This window comes from Rattus norvegicus, chromosome 5 (assembly GCF_021556685.1).
Source record: "Rattus norvegicus strain SHRSP/BbbUtx chromosome 5, alternate assembly SHRSP_T2T, whole genome shotgun sequence".
Classification (NCBI taxonomy): Eukaryota; Metazoa; Chordata; class Mammalia; order Rodentia; family Muridae; genus Rattus; species Rattus norvegicus.
In genome coordinates this window covers 1,995,044-2,005,290 of record NC_141538.1, presented here as the reverse complement: position 1 = coordinate 2,005,290, position 10,247 = coordinate 1,995,044, and the positions used below count along the sequence as shown (strand labels likewise).

Sequence of the window (10,247 nt, the reverse complement as noted above, 5' to 3'; positions counted from 1 at the left end):
CTTTCATCATTAGCTGTTACTAGTTCTGCCGCATGACTATTATATTTATGGAGATAAAAGTAAATATTATCTCATAAGGAAAATTACTGACTTAGAATAACCAAAGATTGTTAATAAGGATTATTATAACCCAACTATTAGATTAACATTACTTTATAATAATATTACTTCTAATAATCCCCCTGGTGTTCCAAAATATGATAGTACAGGTCCTAAAACTGCCACCCATTTCTCCTTGTTTCAAGCTCTGGCCGAATCTTTCCTGCACTGTGACAGCCAACTCTGTGAAAAACTGACTCATAAAAGGGCAGTGAAAGAACACAGACTAGAAACCATTAAAAAAAAAGTCTATTCAGTCCCAAAAAAAAGGACACCTGCCTGGTAAGATAAAGGAGAGAGCAAGCAGTGAAGATCCAGGTAAATATATTTAAAATGCAAATTATACCAGCCCTCAACAAACACCGAGAAGTCAACAAAATGATCTAAGTATTAAAAAGAAAAAAGAAAACAAACAAACAAAAAAATCCCAAAAACCCCAAACCACTCTTTCTCTTCAACAAGGTGGCCAAGTAGCAGATACCAACATGCAGATCTTCATGAAGACCCTAATGGGCAAGACCATTACTCTTGAGATTGAGCCCAGTGACACCATCAATAATGATCCAAGACAGGGAAGGCATCCCACCGACGAGCAGAGCTGATATTTGCTGGCAAACATTTGGAGGATGGCCACAACCTGTCCAACTACAACATCTAGAAAGAGTCCACCTTGCACCTGGTGCTGTGTCTGCACAGTGGCATCATCGAGTCATCCCTTTGTCACCTTGTCCAGAATTACAATTGTGACAAGATGATCTGCCACAAGTGCTACTCATGCCTGCACACAGTGTAGTCAACTGCTACAAGAAGTTCGGCCACTCCAACAACCTGAGCCCCAAAGAAGAAGGTCAAATAAGACTGGGGCCATACCTGGCCTGTGACCCTGTGACCAAATAAAATCCATTGACAGGGGCAAAAAAAAAAGAGAGAGAGAGAGAGGGAGAGAGAGAGAGAGAGGGAGAAAGAGAATGACAAAAATATCAAGCTGGGCACAGGACTTAAACCCAAGCATTAAGAGACAGAGGGCAGGCACATCTCTGTAAGTCTGAAGGCAGCCTGGTCTACAAGGTGAGTTCCAGGACAGCCAGGGCTATACAGAAAACCCTGACTGTAAAACAAAACAAAATTCTGACAATTAGCTTTTCTTTGTAAAACCATTATGACTCTTTAGCATATCCAACAAAAATTCATGTATTGGTGGCAAGAAAATATACTGTTAACTATGAATACTCTATGCTGGTACAGAACACCAGACAAACCCACATTTGGAAAATAGCTGTGTAAGAAATATGGTAAGACACACATTTAAACAACTAACATTATTGGATTTTGTACTAAAAACTGAGATCTTACGAGTAAACTGTAGTGGTTTGGCTTGATGCTGCTTGTATATTATTATTCATATTGGTTCCTCAAGAGGGGTTGCCCCCACCCCACAAGCAGAGCATCATGTACTTAGGTGATGCTATGTGAACCTTCTCTCCACTTTAATAGGTCAATAAATGGTTAGAGCCTATGATTGGGTACTGGATAGGAAAGGTGGGACTGGAGGCTCTGGAGGGGGTGGCAGGTAGAAGGAGAAAAAGAATGAAGGAAGAGGAGAGAAGGAAGCCACTATACACCAGAATCATGTGGCTGGGAGAAACCAGAAGTAGTAAGGAGTCTTAGAATTGGGAAATAAGTTAGTATTGTATTAGATATGCCCAATGTAGGCATATAACTTATAATTAAAATATTTGGATTGTGTGTCTTTTACATGGGCTGTTAGGGTTGGAAATTTTAGTAACAAATTGACAAACCCATGTCTGGCTTAGAAACGAAGTAACCCGATACGGAAATCCACCCCCATCCACTCATTATTAACAACTAGGGCTTCACTCTATAGCTGCTTCAGGGTGGAAATTAATCATGAGTCTAAAGGGTATACAGAGAGCTAGCTGAGAGGCTCCCTTCCCAAGTCCCAAGCAAACCTAGGCAACCAGAGGTACCACACCAGTCCTGAGCTGGGACACAAGGTGGCGCCAATCCCACAACATAGTTGGGGTTCCCTGAGTCTGAGAGATAAAAAAGAAGGACAGGAAGTCAAGGTTGCCTGAGATGAGGCCTTCACAACTGAAAATTAGCAAGTGAAAACACAGCAGGTATCTTTCCAAAGCTTTCTCACAGATAACAATGGGCTGATCTAGGCATCTCTCTCCCAAGTCACCCTTCCCATGCACACTTTGATTTCCAACATCCCTCCACTTCTAAACAGGGCACAGGACACAGGTAGCAAGACCAGCTCTCTCAACTGCTTACACTGCAGGCTGTGTAAGATCAATACACAGGCTGAAGGCTATACAGGACAGTCAAAAGACCTAAAGGGCTCAAAACACAAAAGCCAAGGGTCTTTGTACAGTCAGCCCCTCCCTACTAGTGAAAGAATCTGAAAGGACCTTAATGTCCTAAATCAAACACCAGAAGGAAACAAAGATAAAAGAAACTTCAGACCAAATATAAGAATTAAAATAGTATCACAGCAATCTTTTCCTCCTTCACTTTTTCCCACATAAGGTGCTATCGAGAATTGAGGAGTTTCTTAAGTAGTGAATATAAAAAGCATTGATTTTGTTTTTAACATTCTTAGCTTGAATATATATGACCAAAGTCTAAGAAATTAAATTTGCCAAGGTATGTTGAAGAAAATTTTTGCATTTTCTATAGGCTAACTCTAAAAGCTGTACCAGGATCCACTCTGACGTAACACTTTACCAGCAAAACTTGTAATTATAAACAGTATGATCTGCTCTCTTTAAGCAAATATCTTGATTGATTAGTATTTAACTTTAACTCAATGAATAAATAAAATAGTTAGATTCAGTCATCACAGAGACAACAACAGTACAATTAATACTGTAATGAAAATGTAGCTCTACCATATGTCTATATAACAAGGAACTATAGTAAGGACTAAAAAGTGCTAATATTGCACATACCCTAAGAGGCATGGACCTGGACAGGAGAGATAGCTCAGTGGATAAGAGGTCCTGAGTTCAATTCCCAACAACCACATGGTGGCTCACAACCATCTGTAATGGGATCTGATGCCCTATCCTGATGTGTCTGAAGACAGCTACAGTGTACTCATGTTAATTAATTAATTAATCAATTAATTAATTAGCCATGTTCCCAGAGAAACAAGGTGAATTCATCTAAACCACTATGAAGACAACCAGGCAATCAAGCACAGTGATATTGAAAGAGCGTACCCCAAAACAGGGAGCTGCATTTCTCGCTCCGATCGCGGGGTGGGGTGCAATATCTGAAGAACAATATGGATGTTTGGAAAAGTTAAAAAACAAGAAAGCTATAGAATTTTCCCCACCAAATTCCCCTACAAAAAGATAAGAAAAACAAAGGGGAATAAACCCAAAACAGTAATTTGGAAAACCCTCCATTTAAAAAGTACTTACAAAGAGGGCCAGAGAAGGCTCGAAAGGTAAATAAATCCCTTGCCTTGAAATCCGAGTTCAGTTCCAGGAACCCATGTAAAAGGAGAGAACTGGAAAAAATACTACTAGAATGGCTTTCCTAACTCCCACACTTTCTCCTGTATAATCCACTCCCTGATTCTTTGCATTCTTGCTACATTCTTGATTGTTACTAGGAATACATGAGACTTGAGTTAAAAAAAAACAAAGAAAAACAAGAAGCAAACCCACACACAAATTATACTTAAGCATATTCTATCAGTCTCTATGTCCTCCACACAGAAGTCTTCCCCTCCCCAGACTCTGTTTCTCTTAGGTTCTACTTTTCATTTCCTTTAAGACTTTCCAAGCTGCTCTAACACAGTGTTCTGTAAATAAATGCTGGTGTACTTCTGATGATGCAGAAAGAGCTCATGGCTGCCCAAATATAACATCAGTGTGAGCTGTCTCCACTGGGTAGTGAAAGCAGCCATGTTTCCAGTTGTCTTTGGCTTTCTTTGTGCTGTTTGCCTAGATATGCTGTGCTTTTCCCCAAATCAAATCACCTGTTATTGTTACATGTGACCTGCTGGCCACCAGCACTTCCTCTAGAACTTGGTACTTGAGCCAGAACGATGTTCCTGAAGTCAATGATAGCAATAGCAAGCCTTAACTGAGCCATCTATAACGTATAGGGCTCGGCCTGGGCACTCTTTCCACTGTATTGTTTATCCGGTAATCGTGCCTCATTTTCAGATACAGAAATGGAGTGTAAAGGGATTACCTGCCTTAACCAAGAACCCACTCAGCAAGAATGAAAAGCCAAACTTCAAGCCCACGCTATCTGACCTCTGACTTCCCTCAAAACATGGGCAACAGCTGAACCTCTAATTCTGCCAGCCAGTTCTTCTGTCCCAGATTTTCATGAAGCTAGAATTATGTGTGCTCAACTGGACATACCTCATAAAATTAGAGGTCTTTAAATATCTGAATTCTTTAGACTGAAAAAATATGACAAGCTTTTAAAAAGCTTGCAGTCTAGATTTGTTGATGATGTTCTCATAATTCATTAAAAATTTATTACACAATAGACATTGCAATGGATTCGCAATCTTCGTCACATCGTATGAGATAAGAAAATTGAGATTTTGAAATTTTAAGTGGCTTACTCGTGCTCCAACAGATAACAGTAGCTAAATGAAAATCTGAATGGCCCGAAAAGCAACCTCATCCATAAATATAGCTATGCTTCATTAATCCAGCAGGAGGAACAGGGGTTGTAAGCCATCCAGAATTACTGCAAAGTTCTCAGAATTCTTCCGAGAATGAGCATCACACATTATACCACAACATAAAATACTAAATGAAGAGTGGGTTCCACTGAGATGGTATCATTTACTGGTAATAGAATGTCATGTCACACACTGCATGTCTCTTCCTACTGAAATACTATTGTCAAGATTATCCTGGGCAGTAGTGAGTTCTCACTTTCTTAGTGATGAAAAAGGGGGCTATATTCTAAGGCTGCTTTTCTTCTTTGTTTTGGTCATTTTTTTGGCTACTTTTAACTGTCATTTTTACCCAATCTAGAATCACCTGGGAAGAGAGTCTTACTTAGGAATTGTTTCGATCATGTTGGAGTATAGACACGTTTTGGTGGTTGTGGTGGTGGTGGTGGTGGTGGTAGATATCTTGAATTTTTTTTCTTAATCTCAGCACCCAATGACTATCTTACTCTTGGTACCAATTTTTGTTCTAGTCTTATTTGTCTTACTGTCATTACATATCCTGGCAAGATCAACTTAGGGAACAAGGGATTATGGTGGCTTGAATGAGAATGGCTGCCAAAGGTTCATATGTTTAAATACTTAGTAAGAAGTCCTAGCTCATCCTACAACAGATAGAAGCCTTATATCCAAAATATACAAAGAACTCAAGAAGTTAGACCGCAGGGAAACAAATAACCCTATTAAAAATGGGGTTCAGAGCTAAACAAAGAATTCACAGCTGAGGAATGCCGAATGGCTGAGAAACACCTAAAGAAATGTTCAACATCGTTAGTCATAAGGGAAATGCAAATCAAAACAACCCTGAGATTTCACCTCACACCAGTGAGAATGGCTAAGATCAAAAACTCAGGTGACAGCAGATGCTGGCGAGGATGTGGAGAAAGAGGAACACTCCTCCATTGTTGGTGGGATTGCAGACTGGTAAAACCATTCTGGAAATCAGTCTGGAGGTTCCTCAGAAAATTGGACATTGAACTGCCTGAGGATCCAGCTCTACCTCTCTTGGGCATATACCCAAAAGATGCCTCAACATATAAAAGAGACACGTGCTCCACTATGTTCATCGCAGCCTTATTTATAATAGCCAGAAGCTGGAAAGAACCCAGATGCCCTTCAACAGAGGAATGGATACAGAAAATGTGGTACATCTACACAATGGAATATTACTCAGCTATCAAAAACAACGAGTTTATGAAATTCGTAGGCAAATGGTTGGAACTGGAAAATATCATCCTGAGTGAGCTAACCCAATCACAGAAAGACATACATGGTATGCACTCATTGATAAGTGGCTATTAGCCCAAATGCTTGAATTACCCTAGATCCCTAGAACAAACGAAACTCAAGACGGATGATCAAAATGTGAATGCTTCACTCCTTCTTTAAATGAGGAAAAAGAATACCCCTGGCAGGGAAGGGAGAGGCAAAGATTAAAACAGAGACTGAAGGAACACCCATTCAGAGCCTGCCCCACATGTGGCCCATACATATACAGCCACCCAATTAGACAAGATGGATGAAGCAAAGAAGTGCAGACCGACAGGAGCCGGATGTAGATCGCTCCTGAGAGACACAGCCAGAATACAGCAAATACAGAGGCGAATGCCAGCAGCAAACCACTGAACTGAGAATAGGTCCCCTGTTGAAGGAATCAGAGAAAGAACTGGAAGAACTTGAAGGGGCTCGAGACCCCAAAAGTACAACAATGCCAAGCAACCAGAGCTTCCAGGGACTAAGCCACTACCTAAAGACTATACATGGACTGACCCTGGACTCTGACCCCATAGGTAGCAATGAATATCCTAGTAAGAGCACCAGTGGAAGGGGAAGCCCTGGGTCCTGCTAAGACTGAACCCCCAGTGAACTAGTCTATGGGGGGAGGGCGGCAATGGGGGGAGGGTTGGGAGGGGAACACCCATAAGGAAGGGGAGGGATGAGGGGGATGTTTGCCTGGAAACCGGGAAAGGGAATAACACTCGAAATGTATATAAGAAATACTCAAGTTAATAAAAAATAAAAAAATAAAAAAAAAGAAGTCCTAGCTCACTATGGGCAGCACCATTCCCTAGGTTGGGCCCTGAACTATATATACAAGTGAAAAAAGCTAGTAAGTAACTATCCATGCAAATATGCTCTCTTTACTCTTGACTGTGAATATTCGTCAGGCATCTGCCTCAAATTCCTGCAATTCCTATGATTTTCCTGAAATAATGGACTGTTACCTGAAATTGTAAGTCAAATAAACTCTGTGTTTGTCACTATTCTATTGCTATGAGGAGATACCATGACTAAAGCAACTCTTGTAAAAGAAAACATTTAATTGGGGGCTTGCTTACAGTTTTAGAAAATCAGTACACGTTATCATTGCCAGAAGCAAATAAGAAGGTGCTGGGGCAGTAACTGAGGGCTGTACATCCTAATATATCCCAGAATGATACACTGGACTTTGAAACCTCTAAACCCACTCCTTCAATAACATGCCTCCTCCAATAAGGCCATACCTATTCGCAAAGGCCACACCTCCTAATCCTTCTCAAATAATTCAACTCCCTGATGACTGAGTATTCAAACATATAAGCCTATTGGGGTTCATATACAAAAGAATGTAAATGACTAAACTAAATAGTACACCAAGGACTGTGGAGAACCAACCCACTCATTGGACATTCTGTGCATGTGATGGCTTGTACTGGGTAGGGTTTTTCCTAAAAGGAAGAAACACACAATGTAAAGCCATAAAATTATAGGATACCACAAACTGTGGCTTTCCTCTTTGTGAAACATTAACATACTTTAAAAATTCGGTTTTTACAAAAATCACGAGCAACAGAATACTGAGGCAGCCACATGCCCCTCCCTCTATAAGAGGTCTGAAATGGCACTGTTGTTTTTTCCTGATCTTTGAGAAGAAACAATCAGACAATTTCAGTTGGGCTCTATTGAAAAGCCCTCACTGGGATCTAGAGGTGAGGTGGTCAATTCAGATATTTTGATGTTCAGAAGCCTACCTCCAAGAAGAAAACCGGACCAACCAACTTAGCCTCAACACAACCCTTTTCTTCTGGTCAACTTTAAATAGTGGGAGGGAAAAATAAAACAATAAAAGCCTAAAGCATAATAAGGTTATGAGGAGGTAAAGAGCTACTCTATTGATAAAAAACTCCACAAAGGTCCGCTGAGGTTATCCAAAGCTAGAACTGAAACATATAGATTCACTGAATCCCAGACAGTTATATAACACAAGTGTCATGTATTTTACACACTGCAGGGCCCCTAAGAATTGCACCCCAAGCACCATCAACTGTGTCCTGTGTATTGAGGACTTACACATTCTGTTTAAGTAGTTTCTGACTACATGTGTTCTCTACTGTGTGGTGATATTTTGGTACTATCCCTCTAGGACCTTGCCCATCCTACAGGCTTGCCTTCTCTTGGGCATGCTTGAGGTTTTAGGCACAGTCAAAACAATAGGCCATTTCTTTCCATTCCCCCTCTGTACTGTTAAGTCAGCAGTCAGCAGAAGATAAAGCAACTTGGATTGGACTAAAGGTACCTTTGCTGAATTATAATTAATTTTGTTAGGCTTTCCGTTTTAAATTTTCATCGCATTTTTATGTGTATGTATGTGTATACATGTATGGGTGCGGAGGTCAGAGGCCAACTTGTGGGTGGTAGCTCCTTCTACCATATGTGATCCAGGTATTGAATTCAAGTCATCAAGCTCTGTGGCAAAAGCCTTTTGCTGAGCCTTCATGCTGGTCCTCAATTTTTATAATAGTTCTTCATGAGGAAAATGGACTTGACAAACAGATCTTATATTCAAGACTATTATTACTGTTGGCGAACTTTCCCATATTGATGTAAAAGGGTAAAAAAACCCTCCTAAACATTAATGATTGAACAAGGTGAGCATTCAACTAAATGGGTGTCTCCTCAGCTAGGCTTTGAGAAATTAGAAATCTACAGAAATAGCCAACCCCAGGAGTTTAATGTAGGCCTTGTTCTGTCTGAGAACAGAATTTCGACTAGATGTTGACCCTTCACATCATTGTGTTGAACATTGAGCATCCTATTTCCCCAGTCCATCCCTCTCCTGTATTCTGCTGAAATCTGTGGCACTGCTCTGTGTAAGGTGATGCCATTATGGAGCAAGGCGAGTCCGGGATAAGGCATACCCTATCATTGGATGAGAAGGAATGGTAGGTGGGGAAAAGTCTAGGAAGGAGGGAGGAGAAAGAGAGGTGAGGAAAATCAAGATGGAGACAACAGAGCAGGATGATCCAGGTCCAGGTGGATAGTTTTCCAAAGCATTGTTTAAATTTGGCTTATGAGAAAGGAACAGATTTGTAGAGATAACAGTACTTGTTTGGTTCACATGGTATAAAAGAAACCAGTATGTTTACCTCCCTTTGACTCACTCTTTTTGTTAGCTACATCTTAAAAGGACAAAGTTTTGCATTTTGCCATATATTCATAAGTGTATATTCATCCAAATTACTGGCAGTATTTCATTATTTTTGCCTAAGAAGATGTTGTCTGATTCCTGGCAGCTGTAGTGACTGGTGTTTGCAGGATGCTGGGATTCGGACTGCAGGCCTCATGATCGCACAGCAAGTTCTTTCAACCTGGGAAGTATCTGTCTAATCACCAGAGTTATAGTTTATAAGAAGGCGAATATAGATTTAAACATGGACACTAAGGGAGGAGAAACACACATGAAAGAATGACAGGCATGAGAGAAGGGGAGGCAAATGTGGGGAGTTGAGCTGTGTAAAGCAAAGACAGAGTGAGCTGGGGCCAAGAACAGATAATTAGAAAAACTTTTAATTAATTAATTAATTGATTGATTAATTAATTAACTCATTAATGTATTCTGTGTCCATATGTCTATATATGTTAGTGTGTGTATATGGAGACCAGAGGACAAATGAGTGGGGAGGTCGTCCTCCTACACCATGGATTGTAGTGATAGAATTTGGATCCTCATAGGTGATGACAAATTCATTTACCCCTTTTAAAAGTGACAATTTTTATTTGTGTGTGTGTGTGTGTGTGTGTGTGTATGACAGGATTTGTATGTGTGAATGTTGTAGAAATGGTTTAATCCTCACACAGGGTTTCTCCCCTGCCTCTGACCACTTAGTTCCTAGATAAAAGACACTCACAAGCTTTATATTTACATTAATCAGCAAAGGAGCTGGGCAGATATGGATCCTCTTGCTGTTATGTCTGTTTCACAGCCAATAATCCCACTATAAAATTAAATTTCCTATGTGTGGGCTTCTCTTAACTCCAATTAGCCAACCTACCTGACCCATGGAGGCTTCCTCCTCCCTTCACATTCTTTTCCCCTCATGGTTCTTCTCTGATGCCAGAAGTCCTGGAATGCTAAACCCTGTCTCTGTGTCTT

At 40.5% G+C, this 10,247-nt stretch overlaps 1 pseudogene; it reads left to right on the top strand.

The window, feature by feature from the left end:
- Window positions 1-584: 584 nt before the first annotated feature.
- Window positions 585-996, top strand: LOC148005557 (ubiquitin-ribosomal protein eL40 fusion protein pseudogene; annotated as a pseudogene).
- Window positions 997-10,247: the final 9,251 nt, after the last annotated feature.